The sequence below is a fragment of the Melopsittacus undulatus genome, chromosome 2, assembly GCF_012275295.1.
Source record: "Melopsittacus undulatus isolate bMelUnd1 chromosome 2, bMelUnd1.mat.Z, whole genome shotgun sequence".
NCBI classification, from domain to species: Eukaryota; Metazoa; Chordata; class Aves; order Psittaciformes; family Psittaculidae; genus Melopsittacus; species Melopsittacus undulatus.
The window spans coordinates 29,019,733-29,040,595 of NC_047528.1; the positions used below are offsets into that span (position 1 = coordinate 29,019,733).

Here is a 20,863-nt window from a genome sequence, read left to right on the forward strand (position 1 = left end):
TTAGTTCCAGTTTGACCTTAAATTGTTCCTGCAGTTTGGCCAGCTCCTTCCACAGGCAACCGGTTTGGATTATCTCTGATGCAAACTGGTTCCTGCTCCCACATTACAGCTTCCACCTGAGCACGTTTTATAAGTACCTGTTAGTACTCAGCCCTGTACTTCAGAATACAAAGGAATTCAGGCAAACTTTTGTTACCTCTAGTGGCTGTCGGATGAATCCTCTGAACAACCTCTTTTCTTGTCTTTTCAGCCAGATTCATACTACAAAATATGTAATGCTTTTTTCAATAGCCAATAGACTATTTCTGGCAGGCTGCCTTGAGCCTGACATCAGTGCCGTGTCAGCAGTTGACTTTAGTGCTCAGCATCTTTTCACATGTCTCTGAAGCGTGCATGAGCTAACAGTAGGCTACTGCTTGCACAGTCTTACAACAGTTTTGTCCAAAGGCCAGTTCTTTCCTGCTGGGATGTATGGGGCCACAGTTTAATTAATTAGTTCCTAACCCACTAACCTTACTGCTCCTGAGTTTCCACACAGTTTTTAAGCAAAAGAGAACCACCCTCAAACAATTCTGCCAGAGAACTCTGCTTTTTGTGAACTGATTCTTGTTTGACCTTTTCCACTGTTACTTACAATGGAAAATAATTTCTCAACTGATCTCTGCAGCAGTGAAGACAGTTTGGCTCAGTGACATGCTGCTTAAATGAATGATTAGTGAAGTGACCTAGATGGTTATGGGCCTTATTCAAACTGCCTTGTTGTTTTGAAACTAGCTGTAACCACTGCAGAGTTTCCTTTGTCCCTTGGAAATTTTCATGATTGTTAGTCACATAATTAATTTGCTTTGTTCATATCTATTGGCTGCATGATGAAAGCAAGTCTGCCACATAGGAGCCAACCCTTTCATGATCTGCCACGCCCTTCTCATCTTTGGTGTTTGCACTTTCTGTCTGAGAAGGAGTTAATCTGACACCCAGTCATACAGCAGATGACTTTGTTGGAAGAAAATAAACACTCAACATGCTATTTTTGTGTGTAAAACTACAAGACATATCAAATAGTTCCTCCATCATGTTTGCCAGTGGTAAAGCCTCAGCTGCAGCCATGTCCACCTGCTTGTGATGCATTTCAGGGGGGCTGTGGAGTTAGGAGAATAAGACTTGGGACACAATACAATCTGCAAGGAAAGAGTGAGAGAACTAGGCTTGTTTATTTTTTAAAAGATAATCATCAAGACAAGTTTCTGCCTTGGTAACAGACTTTGCTGTGCAGAGTTCAATGAGAAAGCAACCAAAGCAGGAATAACAGTAAATGTTATTTTGTAGCCTTTTTGTTAATGTTTTCTGATAATCTGATTTGAGCTCTGGCCCTGGCAAGAGCCAAAGGTCTTTATTGTGTCCTAGTTCTGTGGGTATAAAAGGACCATGTTATTTGTTTGTAATGTGTAAAAGGTGAAGGAATGGTGAACAGCTCCGGGCTTTGAGGGTGAAGGAACTGAGAATAGTTTCAGGCTTCGAGTGGATTATACAGCAGTTATACAGCATGAGTTCCCAGCAAGACAATTCTAGTAAATGTAAACCTGTAATCCAGGCAAAATTTTCTGAAAGTGTTGCAATCCTCCCACAGTTCCTGGGAAATGGATTTCTCCTCATTTCTGAGACTCACTACAGAGATAATAATTCCTATGTATGCCATGATGTTGGCTTTGATGTTATTTGAATGAACAAATGAAAAGCTGCTCTCAGATAGGAAGGTGCTACAGAAGGCCTTTCACTACTGTAGAACACTTTCCAACCTCAACAGGTGATCTGAGAGGTTGACTGTTGTCCTCTTATCACTTGCCAAATAAAGATCAAGTACAATTGCTTCACAGAAGGTTTTGTCCAACATGGCACCGCAGCTAACCAAGTAGCAAGAAACGATGCCAATGTGAACGCTAGTAGGTGCAATTCAAAGAAAAGCAAACATGTTTCTATGCCCAACTAAAAACCAGGCAGCACGTGGTGTAAGGTATGATGTAAGGTATGACCTAATCTTTTTCACAAGAGGAGATTATTCAGTGTTGAATGAAGGACAGAGAGGTCAGTGTGACGCCAAAGAACATGGTACATATGGTATGGTTTCTACCACTTTAAGTACACCCCTGAATTGACAGTGGGAAATACCTGCTGGGGGAAATACATATTTGCACTTGACTGTCTTATGAAGACAGAGTTGCAGTTGAAATAGTTCTACAGCAAAAGAAATGTGATTCATACAAGACAATGGACAGTGACATGTGGTGGCAGGTGACCAAAGCCCATGTCTTTCAAGGACAGGATTCAGGTTGATCAAAACACAGATATGACTATGTAGGAAAATTCAAACTTTCAGAGCTGTTGTTTTTAAAGGAGCCTCACTGTTCTCTTTCCTGATTCCTAAATTCTGATCATTTTCCCATAGTACCTATAGAATACTTTGCATGAAATTATTACCCAAATAATCCAGCTTTTCTTTTGTTTACCACAGTCTGGCTTTGGGTAACCCAGCTTTTCCTAGCAGGATTTAAATACCATTTCCTTCATTTCCAGTTTAAAAATGTACTTTACAACATTTTGTAAAATTAATGTTTAAGTATAATCACATTTTTTTTTAATTGAAAGGTTTTGAAAAGACAGTGTGCTTTCTGAAGAAGCACTTCCTTGCCTTGCAAACCTGCTGACTCACAAACATGACAACACCAGGGTCCCAGAACTAACACTGTGTTTGGCCAAGATGAGCTGATTGCTGTTAACCTTGAGCAAGACAGGTTATTCTGCACAGCAGGGGAAAACAGCTGTAGGATTTTGTCCTTGACACAAAGGACATATGTATAACTGTCATGAAAATCATATCTTGGACATGTCAGTATACTTAGTGTGCAGTGGGATTCCTTGCTGACACTGCAAAGCAGCAGCCACAGGTGGGAGCTTGCCTCTCCACTCACTTCAGTAACAAAGCCTAATAGAGTGGGAAAGCAGAGATGGTTCAGGGGCTGGACAGGCACATACTGCAGTGATAGACAGCCTGAGGTTCTACGGAAACATGACAGCTGATGTGTTCAAACACCTCCCTCCATTTCCCATAGTCGTCCTTCCCTGCACAGGGTTCACTGCATGCTGGCTTTTGGACTCATGCCTCAAGTGGCAGCAGCAGTGACCACAGCTATGTGCCTCGCAGCTGCAATAAGGGTATTCTGCAACATGGCACCACTGATGTAGCAGATCATTGCCAGCAAGGAGGATGCTCACTTACATTCCAAAATCCCATTCCCAGACATGGTTCTGGCCCTTTGCTCACACTGATGATAACTCTCATCTGACTCGCAAGCAGGTTCAACTCATTAAGTTTACAGAAGGCACCCATCAAAACCTAGGCTTTTGCCAGCTGATGGAACTGAACTGGCTTCACACTGGCACCAGCATCAGTGTAATAGAAGCAGTGCAGTGGGTTCCCTTTTGGAAACTTCAAACTATTAGAATGACTCAACATTTTGCAAGACTTAGCCATAATTACCTAGCACAGCAAATGCATTTGAGGGGTTGCACTATGTATCCTGCCTTTAATGCCACATCCTGACTGTGGGAACTGCAAGCCATCCTGTTCCTGCTATGTGGATAATCAAAGAAGAAGAATTGCTGATAGTGCACCTGAGTCTTGAGTAAGCCAGAGAGTGTTTGTGAGCAAGATCAGGCTGGGAAATAGCCTGGGGAGTGATTGTTTATGGAATGGAATTTATATGATTTAAAACAATCACTGGGAATGATGTAGTTGCTGTCTGGCTTCATGGCTCGACCTGTATCTGTATGCTGTATATTACCATGCTTGAGCTAATAAAGTAGAACTAATTGTGAAAGCAGTGTTGTATGTGTGTGTTTAGCCTCTTTCTTTACAGATGCCACACTAACACCTCTGGCCTCCTGCCTGGCTTGCAGTGTGAGGAGGAGGTGGACTTCCCTGGACATCAGACAATGCAGTAACGACTTTTTCCAGCCTTCTTCAAGGTCATGGCACAGAGACTGCTCAGATACTTGAAGGCTACCAGCTGGACCATGTGTAAAACCTCATCTAAGGACTTCACATGGACTCCTACAGTACAGCTAAAAACGCAGAGCTTAATTCATGTAGGAGATGGGTTGGCCTTGTTTCAGCTCTAAGGCCATGGAGAATCCAGTCCTATAGAATCAAAAACAGCCTAGAATTTTAATAACTTTTCATTTCAAGTGCAAAGCCAGCAAGAAGATGGAGAATATAGACAAAAAAGCAATTAAGAGTGACATAGATGGACAAGAGAAAATAGTGCAAATGAAGGCTGAGACAAGACATGAGCAGAACTGGCATGTCTAAATCGTGCAAAAGCTTTTACTGGTGCTAGACTGTCTGAAATGACAAGAGCTTTTTTATAAGTGAAAAGAATAAGTGATCTTTTCAAAACAGATGGTCTGCCAGTTCTGTAATAGTTGACAAGAGGATTAAGGCATTAAGGTAGCTTGTTCCAGAGGAAACTGCTTCTGGTGAAAGCTACTTCTCACGCCTTCATCAGTCTGACAGCCAAAACATTCCAAGGAAAATGGCTGGAGGTTGAGCTGAATTTCCTGGAGGAGGTACTGAGGGACCCTGGAAGACCACAGGACTGCACAGTCATACATCAGAAGACCCAGCATGGCAATCCTTCAGGCTGTTTGGAGAGTAGGACTTAGCAGTAGATTATATACTTCACTCTGGAGGGAGTTCAAACTTTAAAGGTTTGTAATATCTGTAAATCTTACAGGAAACTAGCCCAGCTCTTGTAATTCCAAAGCATCTTGGATTTTAGAAGATATGTATATATATATATATATATATATATATATATGATTCCAGAAGACATATCCACTGTTTTTATTATTTTTATATCTGAAACAATGGTCTCCACCTGAAAGGCTTCTATAATAGGTGTATATGTTTGAAAATGTGGTAACTATAGAGGCTACACAACTTCATTTCAAATGCTTCTCAGTAATATGCAGATGACACCACTGATGTTGATTCTGATGTTGATTGTCACTGCAAACTCCATTGTAACACTAAATTTTGGCAACTATAAACAGGATGCTCTGTATTTCTAAAACCCTGGAGTACAGAAGCAGTTCCAGAAGCAGGGGAACTCCAGAAGATGGCTTTTGATCAATAAGTGTACAGCACCTGAGGAGAGGTGGAAAGAGTGAGAAATGAAGCATATGATATAGATGACCTTACTCTGTCCATACTACCTCGCACATTGTAGAGGCATTTAAATGGTGTGGTTAAATACTACGTGGGGAGAAATTACAGTGGTGTGCAGACTCCTGCAGCTCCATCTGGTTTATCTGAACAGAGCTCATTCAATTAGCTCAGCAAGTCTCTAATCAGCAAAAAAATCTTAGTTTATAACCACTGCTTTCATCACCACTGCAGAAGGGTATAGGTCCCAGACTGAGCTGCCCTCTCATCTGGCCATGTTAACACATAGCTATGCGTCAGTCTTTCTGATCTAAATGCTAACACACCTATATGTGTGTCAAGCATCAGAAGATTTGCTTCTGAAAAGCCCTCTAAGCTTTAGCCAGACACTGGCTTCTGGATACCTGCCAGAAATCCTGTTCTGAGGGTTCACTCAAGCCCGCATAGGCTCTGCAGGAGCTCTGTGCTATGCTGTGATCCCCTACCAACTATGATACGATTCAGAGCTGCAGCAGCAGTGAGACCTTCAAGATTTCCTTTACGTGTTGCAGGAACACAGCATTAGGAGCAGAATACTTGGCACTCTGTCACAAGTGCAGCACTTCTCGTAGCAGGGGAAATCAAAATTGGGATTTTATGATCAAAGCTGTGTTTTATTTGGCTCTTTTGCATTAGAAACAACGAGAGCATTTTTGCATTTTCATAAATAACATTCTTCAGCAAAATAAGTTTACCTGGAAAGCTCAGCTGGACAGATTTGTGTTTTGTTTTGTTTTTTCTTAATTCCTCTAAGTCCACTGAAAAATATATCAGTTCTCCAGAAAACAATTGTTCAGAGAGGTCACAACATCTACTGCTCTTTCTCCCAATAGTTTCAACAACCCTAGTGCACATTTGTCAGGTTTGGAGGCATTTGCCGTTTGCTGACTAGTGGCAATGGCATTGGGCCTAGAGCTTCTCACTGACATTTATTTCTTCTTCTATTTTCCCTGCTTCATTTACTTCAAATGCCCTGAAACAACTAGCAATGTAAATGTTAATGAATGTTAGGTTTATTGAATGGACCTAGGTTTACCTCCAGGTTTTAGCTGATCTCTCTTAGCCTTGTGAGGAACGCACTCAGAAAATGCTTGGAAAGGCAGAGCTTTGATTTCAGAGAGCAGTGGTGGGAGACAAATTATTATTTTGTGAAGGTCTCAGGGCATAAGTTTTGGAGGCAAAAATAGTTTTGAATGAAAATCAAGATCAAAATATGTCTGCCAGATTTTGTCAGGATGCCAAGAACTGCTCATCCTAAGCCAAGGGTCTAACCTCATACCTTGAAATACTAGGCTAGACAAGGTAATGTTAAAACACTTCATGTGTACTACCACTTAAGGTGCTACTGCAAAAGATGCAGCTGAATTTATAGAGCTGATGATCCTTTCTAGTGCACTTTAAACCTAAAGAGATGCAGAGACACCAGCATTAAGTATCACACTGTAAATACAGAGGTGTATGTTCATACACTGCTCTGAGGGCATATAGGTTTTGCTTTGTTGATTTTAGCTGACTGTGCCTATTGGGTTGAAGATTCAAAGGTGGCAAAGCATAATAGTCATCACTTTGAATTTTTGATCATAGAATCATAGAATAGTTAGGGTTGGAAAGGACCTTAAGATCATCCAGTTCCAACCCCCCTGCCTTGGGCAGGGACACCTCACACTAAACCATCTCATCCAAGGCTCTGTCCAACCGGGCCTTGAACACTGCCAGGGATGAAGCATTCACAACCTCCCTGGGTAACCCATTCCAGTGCCTCACCACCCTCACAGTAAAGAACTTCCTCCTTATATCCAATCTAAACCTCTGCTGTTTAAGTTTTAACCCATTACCCCTTGTCCTATCACTACAGTCCCTAATGAATAGTCCCTCTCCAGCATCCCTATAGGCCCCCTTCAGATACTGGAAGGCTGCTATGAGGTCTCCACGCAGCCTTCTCTTCTCCAGGCTGAACAGCCCCAACTTTCTCAGCCTGTCTTCATATGGGAGGTGCTCCAGTCCCCTGATCATCCTTGTGGCCCTCCTCTGGACTTGTTCCAACAGTTCCATGTCCTTTTTATGTTGAGGACAGCAGGACTGCACACAATACTCCAAGTGAGGTCTCACAAGATCAGAGTAGAAGGGCAGAAATTCCTGATAATGGAGACTCTCTGGTTTTATTCATACTAATGCACTGGTCCATCTTGGCTCCAGTATACCTCAGTTTTAAAATCTCAAACTGAAATGTTTGCCATCACTGAAAGCCACAGATAGAGATACTTGCCACCCCATTCCCAATCTTACTTCATACCTGAACTGATGCTTGCAAACATGAACTTTAAAAGTCAAAAGGGCAGTCAGGATCTCTGTGGAACAGGTCAAAATATGTAATAAATCCCCTCTCCCAGAACTGCATCTCAGCTCTCACTGCCTGTGTTTTGAGCCCAGATTTGAGTGTCTGAACTTTCCTCCCAGTAGCACATGACAGAGTGAGTCTGTGCCAGGTTCCAAAACCAGCTCCAGAGACCTCTCCTGACCACAGACAGGAGCCAGTGCAAGCAGCATGACCTGACTGTGGGGTCACTCAATGCTGGTGTATTAAAAAGTAAGTCTTCTGCTTTCTGTTTTACACTCCTGTATTGCATTAATGGATTTATTTCTGAGTTATTGCAAGCAGTACAAAGAGAAAAATATACAGCACTTACAAAATAAATGTGTGACCACAAGAAAACAAGGAGGAGTTATGCAAATTAAAGTTGTTTATACATTTGTAGAGAATCCATAAGGTCCTGTAGCAAATGCATCAGGACTGTTGGCAATATTTTATACCAACTATAAATTAAGCACAAGCATTTGTTAACATAGAGCTTGCCTGTGGAATGCAAACTTACTGTGCCCTAATACAGTACAGATATTCAACATGTTAATTCATAATTACAGTGGCAATAATGATGATGCATCGGCTAAAATATTACACCAACTGTGCTCATACACAATAATAATTCAGACTGTTCTTTTTCTTAGCTTAAAAACTCTCAAATGCACTTCCTTGAAGAGCAAGCATTGAAAAACAAGTGGGAAATCATAAAAGGATTGCATCTAAAATTCTGTAAATCTTCACTGCTTGGCTTAATTTCTTCACACTATACACTATTATCATAAAAAAAAATTGTGTTTCAACCAAGTCAAAATAAGGCCACAGTGTCAGTTGCCAGCGCAGGGAAGATGAAGCATTGTGCTGTGACTTCCAGCTCTTGTCTTGCCAACTACATGATTAAAAAATGTAACAACTACAGTCATCTTAATAGTCATAAATCTGTCTCCTCGTCACACAGGTGCTGTTGAAAATCTTGTTCAGGCTTCTCTCTGGTGTGAAGTATCCTGGTGGGATGGTGAATGCAGCTCCGAGGACTGAGACATGTTTAGCAGGTTCTTGTAGGTTATTACAGAATGAAATACAGAGCCAGAGGAAGAAGGGGGAGACAGAGAGAAATGGGTTCATTACTAGGAAAGGTTTCTGATAAATGTTCATGAGGGGTGAGAGGAGATTGTGAGGGGGGAGCAGGGCCCGCCATGAGGGAAGATCGTGACAGGAGAGGTGGAGTGGTCATGAGGTGTGAGAGGACAAGAGAGGCAGCCATGAGGGCTGAGGGAAGATCCTGAGGGGAGAGCAGGGGCAGACATGAGAGGTAAGGAGAGATCCTGAGTGGAGAGCAGGGGCAATGAGGTGTGAGGGGAGATCATGAGGGGAGAGCAGGGACAGCCATGAGGGAAGATCATGAGGGAAGAGGAACAGCAGTCATGAGGTGTGAGGGGGGATTATGAGGGGATAGGAGAGGCAGCCATGAGGGATGAGAGGAGATTGTGAGGAGAGAGTGGGACAGTCATGAGGAGAGATTCTGAGGGGACAGGAGGGTCAGCCATGAGGGAAAATTGTGAGGTGACAGGAGGGGTGGCCATGAGTGGTGAGAGCAAATCATGAGGTGAGACCAGGGGCAACCATGGGCCATGAGGGGAGATCTTAAGGGGAGAGGGAGGGTGGCTATGATGGGTAGGGGCAGCAGCTATATAGTGTGGTACTACCATAAGGAGGCAGCCATAAGGTGTGACTCTGACTGGAGATCATGACAGGAGATCAGTTTGCTCTCAGTGACATGGTTTAGTGGTGGCCTTGACAGTCCTGGGGTAACAGTTGGACTCCATGGTTTTAAAGGTCTTCTCCAACCTAACTGATTCTTTGATACTATGAGAATATTACTGTGTCAGACAGAACCTGAGCACATACAGTCACAAGCTCACCACCTCTCAGAGTTACAGACTAAAGTTACATTAAAAGGCTAAAGCTATCTGATCGCTAGTACATTCTCCAAGAGTTATATATGCAAGGCCATGCGTGCACGATATCCAGTCTCACTTATTTTGAATATAAAAAATACTTATTACTTAATGTTAACATTGTAGATAACATTGTCTGTTAATATGTTTAATTCTTTGAGATAGATACATGGATACAGTATTGTTGAGATATTGGGGAGACAGCACAAACCTGTCTTTTCTCCCTTTTGTGCCCCCTGGTAAATCCATAGCTATTCCAAGTTACAGTTTTTAAGCTAGTAGGTCCTTCATATTAATGGTGTAAAAGGGCAAATAAAGGGCTTCAAAATCCTGAATACAAATGAAATTGCACTGGTAATGAAAAGTGGCTGGAGCAGTGCCTCTTGCTGTTCATGTCTCTGCAACTGTGAGCACAGGCTGTAATTCTTATATGCTATGTAATACTCAGCCATCTTCTTCGAGGATCTCATCCCGAATATTGCCCTTCTGAGCCGTTAGTCATAAGTCTACAAGGTACTTCTGTGTGGTCAGAGTTTCTGCCCACAGGTACATGTTATGAATAAAGGGACTGAACCCAAAAGATAGAAGGCCAAATTTAGTGCTTATAAATCAGGACTGCATGCAGAATCTGAAATGGTGCATTTTGTGATCGTTATCAGCAAACTGTTCAATGAACAAATGGAGAATTTGCTTTTTTTTTCTGACTGTTTATTATATCAAGCATGTGAGTATAGGCTGTGGATAAAAGTCAAGTCTTTAAATAGCACTGTCTGCCAGCAGAAATCCAAAGGAGTGAGTAATGAACTCAGATTAATAGAAAAAAAGAAAAACTGTCCCAATTTCCATGGCATTGCTCTTAGGTTCCTGGCTAGGGCTTGACCCCTTTGCCTTGCTGCAGAGGAGTTTGAAAGCAGAGGCCAATTTCTATCCTGACATTTAGGGGCTGACCACAGCTCCAAGCAGCACTAGCACACGATACCTTTCATGCTCTTGACACGTGTCTGCAACACCCACTGGAATCACAACCAACTCCTCAGCTTTTCTTGTGGATGTTCAGCACAAAACCGCTCATGAATAGTGAGGAAGTACACCAAATAGACAAGCAGAATCATTTACATACATTTGTTCAGCACAGTGCATCTGTTGCATAGTTTCCATATTCATGCCATTCTCAGTGAAGAGTCATTTGCTTTGTGCTGCAAGAGCAGATGCCCCCAAGCTTCCCTCTTTTCTCCAGTTACTCCTGTATATATTAATTAATTCAGTGGGGTTTCTTCCTGGTTTCACCATAGAGTAATAACAATTTGTTCTATCAGCCCTCACAGTAGGTAGATAAACATCAGCAGCCTCATTTCATGCATGGAGAATCTATGACAGGAGGGTTATGCACTGGCTGCTGTTGTAGAAAAGAGTGACCGTGAATGCCAGTTTTGGCCCACAGGAATTGATGTGCTGCCTCCCAGGTGCATACTGTGCTCCCACACATGCTGTTGAGCTCTTGAAAATTGAAGGATGGAACAACATTTTAGGAAAATCCATCAGGTCAAGCGAGGTGATTCTCCCCCTCTACTTTGCTCTTGTGAGACCCCCCCAGCAGTACTGTGTTCAGCTCTGGGAACTCAACACAAGAGGAACCTGGACCTGTTGGAGCGAGTCCAGAGGAGGCCACAAAGATGCTCAGGGGGCTGGAGCACCTCTCCTGTGGAGACAGGCTGAGAGAGTTGGAGTTGTTCAGCCTGGAGAAGGAAAAGCTCTGGGGAGACCTTAGAGCAGCTTCCAGTGCCTAAAGGGGGCTTATAAGAAAGAGAGAGAGAGACTTTTCACCAGGGCCTGTAGTGGCAAAGAGAAGGAGCAGCAGATTTAAACTGAAAAATTGTAGATTTAGATTAGATATTAGGAAGAAATTCTTCACTGCGAGGGTGGTGAGACACTGGCACGGGTTGCCCCGAGAAGTTGTGGCTGCCCCACTGCACACATTGTGGCTACTGTGGTTTTCGTTTACAACATCAAAATACGCATGCTCAATTTTGGATGTACATGTCTTTTCCATCTCTTGATGTACTTTGTTTGCTTGCACACATATCAATGTTTGTGGGTTGAGGTGTGCACATATGTCAGGATATCCTAGGTGGGAAATTTGTTACCATCTAATGCCCAGTGAGCCACAGGTAGAGGAACATAGGACTGAACCACACCACAGAACATCTCAAGAATAAGACAGATGGAGGGGGCCTGAGGCTGCCCAGAAGACAGTGCAGGGTGGACATGATTTCCTGGCATAGCAGAAACAAAACAGCCTGACCTTGCAGCACCTCCATAACCCTTCACTTACCCAGGGATATCCAACACCGCCTTGGCTGGGCATTTGGGCTCAGCTATTAAACAGTAAGGAAGCTGACAGCAGCTAAACCACCTGACACAAGGGGTTTACTTGCTCTTTCAAATGTCAATACCAGGTCAGAACTATGAGACAGCAGAATTAGACCAGGAAAAATCCTGAGGGCAGCAGCTGATGCAATTAGAATAGCTGGAGCTGGAGAGGCAGTGGGCAGTGGTCCTTCCTCACCTCAGCATGGCCCCACAGCTTGCCAAGGGTTATTTCAGGCCAGAGAAACAGACAGAAATGATTCCCTAGCCTCCTTGTGACCTTCCTCCTCCCTCTTTCTTCCTAGAAACATCTCTCCCTGAGGCTGCATGTGATTGATACATTAATAAAGGGGATTCAAGGATACGGGAGATCTCTTCCAAACCCTTTATCCCACAAACCTACAAATCTATGCAAAGAAGGTAACATTTCAGTGTTAAATTTCCTGGCCTTCAGCAGTCCTTGCCTGAAGCACTTCTTCATAAACCAGAAGTACTTAATAGCTCTTTCTGCATTTTTTCCATGACTCTTTCTGATTGCTTTGCAATAATCTAAAATGTTGGCATTCACAGCATCCTCGAACAACAAGTTCCACAATACAGCTATACCCAGGATGTTAAAAGGAGCCTTCTTCTTATCTCCTGAGAACTACAGCTGAGAGGCAGTGAATAACTGACATTGAATAACTGGTTTTATTTGCTATTTCTGGTTTTTTTCCCCATTTTTTTCTTAACATTTCATTAACAGTTTAGTCCTGTGATCAACACTGAGGACTGCTCTTCTGTTTTCACAGAAGTATCTATTACTATTAGGCAACTTTGCCCTGAATTGTATCCATTAGCTGAATTGCTAAGCTCCTTTGTTAGTAAAGCTTCTTGGTAGAAACACAAGATTGGCTGGCTTCTCTGTTTCTCCTCTCTACCTACAGTATCACAGCGCTGCAGATAGACTTCCATGTGCCCACTGGCCCAAGCGAAGTAATCAAACAGTGAGGAACAACATCCTGGTTCATCCTGTGTGAAAGTGCTGACAACCAATACAGAATTTTTTTTTATACATATGGGAACTGTGCAGCCAAGTGTCCATGTAGAATGAGCCAGACTGAGCTCCATAAGGATCTGAGCATCAGACAGACCCCTAAATCTACTTTAATACAGATTATGATCCATCCTTTATTTATAATACAGACGAATGGGAGAACCCATCCCCCAGGCCCTTTTTCAGTAAATGTTTGCTTTGCAGAGAAGGATGGAAATCTCCATCATCAGGAGATCTGAAAAACAAGGTAGACAAACATCTCCCCAGAGTGGTGCATGTCTAAGTAATCCCCATGATGAAAGAAGACTGGTTGATTGACCTCTCAAGGTCCCTTCCTACTCTAATCTTGAAGTTTGAGATTATCAGCCATCTACAGACAGATAAACAGATCAGCATTTTCTTCTTAGAGCATGTTTGTGGGGGACAATTTTCAAACAGCTTCTTCTACCATCCTTCCATTAAAACTTCCATTTCATAATGGCTCCTACAGAACTGCTGTAACCAATACAGAACTGCTAAATCAATATAAGCCAGAGCAATTCTAAATCACTCAGAAGCTGGGTGATACCTCGAAACCCTCTAACATATCCTTTGTCCCTTTTGATTTTCACAGACTGGAGGAATATGATAGACACAAAGGCCTTATCAGAAAATAATAAATAACCAATCTGTCTTAGGATCTTTGAAAACAGTAGCAGGTTTATTTTTGCAGCTGACAAGTGTTAAGAATGCAAGTTAATAGATTGCCATTTAGGAAACTTTTTTCCAAAATTTGGTCTTTCAGTCCTGTTGCCTCCTTTCCTCTACAGTATTTTAAAGTGCTGCTTTGCACAGCTGGGGAGCCAAAAGGTTGATCTACCCATTGTCTGGTAAACAGGAGATCCCGAGTTTTCTATATTGAAAAAATTACTTCTATTTTAGTATATGTGCTGCCGAAGCGAGCACATATACTAAAATATGGAACGCTTCACGAATTTGCGTGTCATCCTTGCGCAGGGGCCATGCTAATCTTCTCTGTACCATTCCAATTTTAGAATATGTGCTCGCTTTGGCAGCACATATACTAAAATAAAAAAAATGACTGCTACTGCTGAACCCATGACACCTTGTAATGCCATTACTGCCATTTTCTGGAACATCTGCAACAAGCTTTGCTTTATAGTTGTAACTGTGTTTATTATTTATTACCTGCTGGCAAATCCAGTGCCAGAATTTTAGGAGTAAGACCATTAACATGCCCCATGCTCTGATGACTGTTTCCCTATTGACAAGACTGAGAGCTCACACGGCATAACAATGAACTAAAAAGCACGCAGTGTTGCATTAAAATGGCAGAACTCAATTTCAGGCTTCAAAACATTTGTGAAGCAAATGCCAGTTTGAAAAATGGCAGCGGAGTGAGTTTAGCACAGCAGGATTAGCCCTTCTAATGGTTAAAAACTCAACAGAGCCATGTTCATCACATGGGGATGGTAATTATCTGGAGAGGATGGTATTTGTGTGCAGCATCCAACTGGCCAGGAGCCCAGAGAGGTTGTAGCAGTTACAGGCCAAAGATCAAGTTTTTCTTGTGCTGATCCTGGGGCATTCCAGGTGATATGGCAATGGCACCAACACCAATGGAAAACCTCTGGCCTTCTACCAAGAGTAGAGCCTGGCTTGCCAACCACCTGCTCCAGTCCCGCCATCTAGTGTGGTGTCTCTGTATGTCACTGGCACCCCAATGAGTTGAGTTACATCTGGAGGGCAAGCACAGAGGTCTAGTCTTCTTTGAGTCTTCTGTGTAGGTATCGCTAAGTTAACTGAGGATACAGTTCAGTTCAGTGTCTTCAAGGAGAAAATTCAAGCACAGAGGTTAGCTTGCCTCAGAAAAAAAATAATAAAAAAAAGCTGTACAGCTTCAGAAGGGTGTCTGTGCATAGAAGTTGTAACCTTGGCTCAAACTGCAGTACAACCACAGCTGTGTGGGACAGAGCTGGGAGCAGCCTCAGTGGGGCCATCTTTCCCCACATCTCAGCAGCTGTGTTTGTGCTCAGGCCCTTTCCTTACTCCACATCTGCTTTCCATGCTGCAGCTGTGCTATGCCTGGCCCTGTGTCTTGTATATCCCAGCCCTGGCTTGACTTCAGACCTTCCGCTCCACTGACCTCACTGGAGCACCATGGGACTGAACCTTTGCTGGAGAGGACACATCTGCCTTGCCACCATCCACACACCCAGCTGGCCTTCCCTTAAGTAACAGGCCTTGCTACTTCATAAGAACTTGAATTCAGCTCACTTAGCATAAGGATCTAGTTCTGAGCCATCTCTGCTGCAGAGGTTAAATAAGATGAATTCCACCCTCATTCTTTGCAAAGCAACTGAAACAGCCAGGCAGGTACTGACATACTGGGAGGAGGGGGAGGGAACAGGTTTATATTTTTGGGGATATGTTTTGGGGTTATGTTTTTTTGGGGAGCAGGGTTATGTTTGTGGATGTTCTAAATCTACGGCTGTAAGAGCAGATCTCTCTGCAGAGAAATCCAGGTTTACTACCTGCAGACCAAGGAGTGTGCCAGCAAGCACAAATAGTTAAATCCTTCCCCTTAGGAGTGGCATAGAAGAAAATCTTTCTGCAGCATATCTCTAGTCAGAGTCAAAGGACTGTACTCTGTTGTGTTTAAACAGGACTAAAGCAGGGGCTCTACCAGGAATAAAGCTTCCATGCAGGCCCATCTTGCCATGCATGACAACAAACACATTCCTTTCTGTCAGCTTCCTTTTTCCAAGCTCTCTTGTTCATTCTGCATAGTGATATAAGAATATTATTTTTATCCAAACTGTGTAACCAATTGCCTAAACAGGTGTAAATGACAGCACATAATTCATCTAAGAATCACTGGGTGAGACAGAAGAGGGCTGGAAAGGATCTAGAGGCAGTCTGCTCCTCTGTTGTGGGGTGGGATCAGCTGTTACCTGTGTCATTCATGGTAGACCTAGGATGTTTTCTGACCTCATCTGAGCAAGTTTCTGGACTGTTCTCAAAAACCTGCAGGGACAGTGAACTAGGTAGATAGCCTACTTCTTGTTTCTCTATTGCCAGTATTGGGAAGCATTTCCAATGCCTTACCTAAAACCCCCTTACAGCAAAATAAACCAAATCATATTCCTTCTACTTATTCCTGTTGCTTTTCTGAACCCTGCTGATTAGTCCATATCTTTTCCAAAGTGTATTGCTAAAGGTGGAGTCAGCTCTCCAGCAGGCATTAGCCACACGGAATAGAGCTCAACCCCTCACATCTTTGAGACAGCAGAAGTTTCTTGTATGTAACATCACCACATATATTCCAATATGCCATGGTTTTTTCTTAAAATAGGTAAGACAGGTGATATCAAGAAAAATTCTTTCACTGAAAGGGTTGTCAGGCATTGGAACAGGCTGCCCAGGGAAGTAAGTGGTGGAGTCTTTGTCCCTTGGGGGTATTTAAAAGATTTGCTGTTGTGGTGCTTAGGGACTTAATTTAGTGATGGGCTTGGCAGTGTTACGTTTACAGTTGGACTTCAAAATCTTATAGGTCTTCTCCAACCTAAAAGATTATATGATTCCATGGTTCTGTCATTCTGGTTCAGCTTTGGATCTGCCAGTACCCCATATGTTTTCTGCAGAACTGCTGCCCAGTTCTCTGTCCTGTGTCTGTAGCTGATGACATCTCTCTGTACTCAAGAGCGTACTATCAGAGTGGCTATATGGAGCACAGCATCAGCTCAGCATCCCCTGGCATGTGCAGTGCACCCCTGCACACATCCATCCCCACGGGCAGAGTTTTAGGTAAGCTGGAGTGATGGATGTAATGTCACAGACAAAAAGGCTTTTTGTAGCTGTGCAGTGACCTCTCTGTCTGTTTGAAGAAGTGCAGCCAGCCGTCATAAAAGAGAGCTGTGGGTGTACAGCCAAGGAAGAAGCAGAGGATTTTCGGGGACCCAGCTGAACCAGAAAGAAATGTTAATACTGTAACGTCAGTGTAACAACACCTACATTTCTTCTGAGTGCAGGAGGGGTTGTTGCTGAGCTGAAGACCTTTCTCATATCCTAAAAAGTGATTCTTTTTCTATTCCAGTCTGACATACTCTATCTGTGAATAAATCAGACCTCATAAACTACACTGGTGCTCAAAGTTCAGTCCTTTCAAGTACCAATCTTGTAACCTGGGACTCTGTCTTAGTACACGGCCAGTGTAGATTCAAATTATGACTTTTGGCTCAACATCCAAAATGAAGCCTTGGGTGATATGGTTTAGTGTGAGGTGTCCCTGCCCATGGCAGGGGAGTTGGAACTAGAGGATCTTAAGGTCCTTTGCAACTCTAACTATTCTATGATTCTATGATTTCTAGGGACTGAAAGGCTGGCTATATTGTGTAACCTAATAACAAGAAGGTTTAGGACCTCTTTAGTGCCCTTAACCCCCGTGGGGAAAGAACTCAAAAGCAGTTAGAGCTAGAGTTTCCATCTGGGTGCGTGGAATGCAGGGCTACAAAGTCCCAGCTGCTGTTTCAGTCATAAATTCCAGCCAGATTTGTGAAGATACAAGCTGATCACAGGCTTGTTGTGTATCTCCTCTCCCAGTGCAAGAGCCAGGAGATGCAATGGGGAAGGGGGCACTGAGCACAGACTGCCCTGCCAGGCCTCTCTGCAGTGCCAGGCCTCACTTGGTTGGTTAGACTTCTATTTTCCAGTTTCTCTCTACCAGGACCTATCTATACAGATACATAGATTTAAAAATATACATAAATAGATACAAATATATCTATACACATATACACTGTGACTTTCGCAGCCTTTTACAAAGGTCAGAAGAATGTTCCTTAGGTCATAGCCGAGCCCCAGCTCTCATTTCCTTCCACTGCCTGCACCTGGCTGGAGACCTGCAGGCAGGATCTCCTCCCTTTTGATACAGCCCAGTGGGAGTGGTCACAATGAGCTGAAAACGTACTGTTCACTTAGAGAAAGAACAGTGAACTATCAGCGGTCATCTGCCATTTGAATCCAAGATACAAAGTTATATCATATTCAGTTGCTAATATTTGATGAGAGTAACACTGCAATAATTCACAATTACCTGTGTCTTCAATGAGAAAGGATTCTTGTGAGACTGCAGACACCTGCCTAGAAAACCCACCTCAAGTGATATTAAAAACCTCATCTATAAAAACACAGGACTTTGAACAGTGCTTGGGGATTCAGATGCCTCCAAAGATGAAGTACAGTCAGGATAACCTGTCAGCTCCCACCTAAAGCACCCTGCTGCAGAGGGACTACATTTTTATCCTGCCACTCCAGAATGTGTTAACCTTGCCTGGATATGAGAGGTGTTTGAAGGGGCTGCCTGCACAGACACAGAAAGCAGGTGTGGAATGCTCAGGGTTTCTTCAACTGATGCTGATTTCAAGGAGGGGGAGGAAGGCATTTCTAATATCAGCACATGACAGAATTATCTCTTAATATGGCATCACAGGAAATTTTTAGCACTGGTACCTCAGTAAAGTGCTTCTTGCAAAGCCTACACCAATTAAACTATCACTAACTTAGTCCTGGGATTTACTCAGAGCTGTCTGAGTTTGAATCAATTTTAAAAGCCACTCAGGTTAAAAGGATGAAAACCTTGTCATGTCAACACTTCTGGTCTCATTTAAAGCTTTTTTCCACTTGATACTGATTTAGCATAACTTCACATCAAATTGATGTTCACATAGGAGCCTTGACCTATTTAACTGACGCATTTTTAAGTAATACCTCCCACTTCACAGCTGCAACTCTGAATACAGACCTACACGCAAGGCAACCTGAAGGTCCATCTATCTCAGCACTTGTGCAAAGGGTTTCTACCCTGACTCCAGTAGACAAGGCCAACCGCTGAATTTGTAAGAGGTTTTGATACTATAGGAAGATCCCTTTTTCTAGAACAATCTCTGCAAATGAAAACCAAACTGAAGCACACCTACTAACTGGATGTTTTTAGCTGCATATTACACCATGGGAAGGAGCCAAATGTTCCCCTGTCATTCAACCCACTGTTAAAGATGTGTGGTTTGTATAAAGAGGGGCTATCTCTTATCAAGCCAGCTGCTATAAGAAAAAAAAAAAAACAGATAAGCTTTTGAGCAGAAGTCCCTTCTTCAGGTCTGAGATAGCAACAGTAGGGGAAGGTATTCCTTGAAGGTGAAAACCAGCAGAGAATGACTGATAAATTTAATCAAGATTATGTAAGCAGCTAGACCATCTTTAAAAAAAAAAGAAAAGGTGGGGGACACTGATATCTGCAGCAAAAGAAGAGATAGCAGGGGAGGAGGAGATAAAAGGTGAGCACAAAGAAAGCCTTGAATAATTTACTGCCTGAGGAGGATGATGGACAGGCAATTGTATCCTGTGCCCTACTGTCTCTGTCAAGTCCAGGATCATTAGAAGCATTAAGCATTTTAGGTCTCATAATGTCTTTTGAAAGTATTTTGTCATGTCCCCTAAGAATAATGGTTCATGGGAGATCTACATTTATTTCAATTGTGTCGGGCAGAGAAGTATGTGCAAGTGGAGGAAAAGAGGCCTAGGTATTACTGTGCTTCTGCCTTTCATCCTGACCCTGACTGCTGGGCTTAATCTCTCTTATTTTTGAGTTGTTGTAAATGAGTGAAGTTTCTTCACTGTGAGGGTGGTGAGGCACTAGAACAGGTTGCCCAAAGAAGCTGTGGATGCCTCATCCCTGGAAGTGTTCAAAGTTAGGTTGGATGGGGCTTTGAGCATCCAGTGGAAGGTGTCACTGCCTGTGGCAGGCGGGTTGGAAATGGATTATCTTTAAAGTCCTTTCCAACTCAAACCATTCTATGATTCTATCTTTGCAAAAATAAGGAAAAATATACCTGTCCCAACCAGTCCTTTCACAAGCATACAAGTGGTGTCCCAAACATATGCAACTTGATTAGTCTGAGGCAGTAATGACAGGAAGAGTCTGACAGCTTCTTAATTATTTGCCTATTAAAAATATATCATCTATTTGGAGAAGGCATGATGCTTAATACCTGTCACAACCCTCACAAGGTCTTGAACTCCTCAGCAGTGAGGACAGCCCCACTGCAGTTAAGTCCTTACAGATGATGGAGACCACAGGAGAAGGCAGTCAGGCCAGCCGATACATACCTCATCAGGCTGTGAACAGAGGGAGCATCACAGGTTTTTCCAAACATCACCTGTCCTACCCATTTTAAGAAATGCCCTATTGGAATACATAAGTGGTGATGACACTGTGCCACCCCCAGCGCTGCAGGTGACTCACAGCAGCACTTCTCCAGGTGTCTGGGAAAGGCTCAGAGTGGATCTGCTTCAAAACTGAGCTTATGCCAGAGCTGAAGAGCCAGCAGGGATCAGCCCCCGTACCCAGCACTGCTGATGCTGCACCTTGAATCCTGTGTTCAGTTCTCACAAGAAAGACATTGAGGTGCTGGAACAGATCCAGATAAGGGCAACGAAGCTGATGAAGGGTCTGGAGCCCAAGTATGATGAGGAAAGGCTGAGGGAACTAGGGAGGTTTAGCCTGGAGAAGTCTCAGGGAAACCTATCACTCTCTACAACTCCTGAAAGGATGGAGCAGGCTGATGGCTGGTCTCTTTTCCCAAGTAACAAGTGACAGGATAAGAGGTAACGGCCTCAAGCTGCACCAGAGGAGGTTTAAGACTGGAGATTAGGAGAAAATTCTTCACTGAATTTTTCAGGTCAGGCATTGGAACAGGCTGCCCAGGGCAGTGGTGGAGCCACCATCCCTTGAAGTACTCACAAACCATGTAGACGAGGCCGTTAGTGACATGGTTTAGTGGTGGCCTTGGCAGTGCTGGGGTAACTGTTGGACATGATGATCT

The 20,863-nt window shown here is 43.2% G+C and overlaps 1 non-coding gene across 1 annotated transcript; it reads right to left on the reverse strand.

Moving 5' to 3' along the window:
* Positions 1 to 13,931: 13,931 nt before the first annotated feature.
* Positions 13,932 to 14,038, reverse strand: LOC115946285 (U6 spliceosomal RNA). The gene has a single exon (XR_004080383.1). It is a non-coding gene; the product is annotated as a U6 spliceosomal RNA (small nuclear RNA).
* Positions 14,039 to 20,863: the final 6,825 nt, after the last annotated feature.